Genomic DNA, 2,704 nt, shown 5'->3' with positions numbered 1-2,704 from the left:
GTGTTCCAGGCGGCGTGAGTTGTGAAACGATTCCACATTTCCTTAAGTGCGTACCAAATTCGTGACTTAAATATTCTCCACCACGATCTGATCGTAAGAATTTTATTTTCCTGTCACGTTGATTCTCAACCTCACTCTGAAATTCCTTGAACTTTTCAAAGGTTTCAGACTTGTGTTTCATTAGGTAGACATACCCATATCTACTTAAGTCATCAGTGAGAGTGAGAACATAACGATATCCTCCGCGAGCCTCAACACTCATTGGACCGCACACATCGGTATGTATGATTTCCAATAAGTTGGTTGCTCGCTCCATTGTTCCGGAGAACGGAGTCTTGGTCATCTTACCCATGAGGCATGGTTCGCACGTGTCAAATGATTCGTAATCAAGAGACTCCAAAAGTCCATCTGCATGGAGCTTCTTCATGCGCTTGACACCAATGTGACCAAGGCGGCAGTGCCACAAGTATGTGGGACTATCGTTATCAACTTTACATCTTTTGGTATTCACACTATGAATATGTGTAACATCACGTTCGAGATTCATCAAGAATAAACCATTGACCAGCGGGGCATGACCATAAAACATATCTCTCATATAAATAGAACAACCATTATTCTCGGATTTAAATGAGTAGCCATCTCGAATTAAACGAGATCCAGATACAATGTTCATGCTCAAAGCTGGCACTAAATAACAATTATTGAGGTTTAAAACTAATCCCGTAGGTAAATGCAGAGGTAGCGTGCCGACGGCGATCACATCGACCTTGGAACCATTCCCGACGCGCATCGTCACCTCGTCCTTCGCCAGTCTCCGCTTATTCCGCAGTTCCTGTTTTGAGTTACAAATATGAGCAACCGCACCGGTATCAAATACCCAGGAGCTACTACGAGTACTGGTAAGGTACACATCAATTACATGTATATCACATATACCTTTGGTGTTGCCGGCCTTCTTGTCCGCTAAGTATTTGGGGCAGTTCCGCTTCCAGTGACCACTTCCCTTGCAATAAAAGCACTCAGTCTCAGGCTTGGGTCCATTCCTTGACTTCTTCCCAGTAACTGGCTTACCGGGCGCGGCAACTCCCTTGCCGTCCTTCTTGAAGTTCTTCTTGCCCTTGCCTTTCTTGAACTTAGTGGTTTTATTCACCATCAACACTTGATGTTCCTTTTTGATCTCCACCTCCGCTGATTTCAGCATTGAATATACCTCAGGAATGGTCTTTTCCATCCCCTGCATATTGAAGTTCATCACAAAGCTCTTGTAGCTTGGTGGAAGCGACTGAAGGATTCTGTCAATGACCGCGTCATCCGGGAGATTAACTCCCAGCTGAGACAAGCGGTTGTGTAACCCAGACATTCTGAGTATGTGCTCACTAACAGAACTATTTTCCTCCATTTTACAGCTGAAGAACTTGTCGGAGACTTCATATCTCTCGACCCGGGCATGAGCTTGGAAAACCATTTTCAGCTCTTCGAACATCTCATATGCTCCATGTTTCTCAAAACGCTTTTGGAGACCCGGTTCTAAGCTGTAAAGCATGCCGCACTGAACGAGGGAGTAATCATCAGCACGTGATTGCCAAGCGTTCATAACGTCTTGGTTCTCTGGGATTGGTGCTTCACCTAGCGGTGCTTCTAGGACATAATCTTTCTTGGCAGCTATGAGGATGATCCTCAGGTTCCGGACCCAGTCCGTATAGTTGCTGCCATCATCTTTCAGCTTGGTTTTCTCTAGGAACGCGTTGAAGTTGAGGACAACGTGGGCCATTTGATCTACAAGACATATTGTAAAGATTTTAGACTAAGTTCATGATAATTAAGTTCATCTAATCAAATTATTCAATGAACTCCCACTCAGATAGACATCCCTCTAGTCATCTAAGTGAAACATGATCCGAGTTAACTAGGCCGTGTCCGATCATCACGTGAGACGGACTAGTCAAGATCGGTGAACATCTCCATGTTGATCGTATCTTCTATACGACTCATGCTCGACCTTTCGGTCCTCCGTGTTCCGAGGCCATGTCTGTACATGCTAGGCTCGTCAAGTCAACCTAAGTGTATTGCGTGTGTTCCGAGGCCATGTCTGTACATGCTAGGCTCGTCAACACCCGTTGTATGCGAACGTTAGAATCTATCACACCCGATCATCACGTGGTGCTTCGAAACAACGAACCTTCGCAACGGTGCACAGTTAGGGGGAACACTTTCTTGAAATTATTATAAGGGATCATCTTACTTACTACCGTCGTTCTAAGCAAATAAGATGCAAAACATGATAAACATCACATGCAATCAAATAGTGACATGATATGGCCAATATCATTTTGCTCCTTTGATCTCCATCTTCGGGGCACCATGATCATCTTCGTCACCGGCATGACACCATGATCTCCATCATCATGATCTCCATCATTGTGTCTTCATGAAGTTGTCACGCCAACGATTACTTCTACTTCTATGGCTAACGCGTTTAGCAATAAAGTAAAGTAATTTACATGGCGTTATTCAATGACACGCAGGTCATACAAAAAATAAAGACAACTCCTATGGCTCCTGCCGGTTGTCATACTCATCGACATGCAAGTCGTGATTCCTATTACAAGAATATGATCAATCTCATACATCACATATATCATTCATCACATCTTCTGGCCATATCACATCACATAGCACATGCTGCAAAAACAAGTTAGAC

Source organism: Triticum aestivum, chromosome 5D (assembly GCF_018294505.1).
Source record: "Triticum aestivum cultivar Chinese Spring chromosome 5D, IWGSC CS RefSeq v2.1, whole genome shotgun sequence".
Classification (NCBI taxonomy): domain Eukaryota; kingdom Viridiplantae; phylum Streptophyta; class Magnoliopsida; order Poales; family Poaceae; genus Triticum; species Triticum aestivum.
This window is presented reverse-complemented; position numbering follows the sequence as displayed.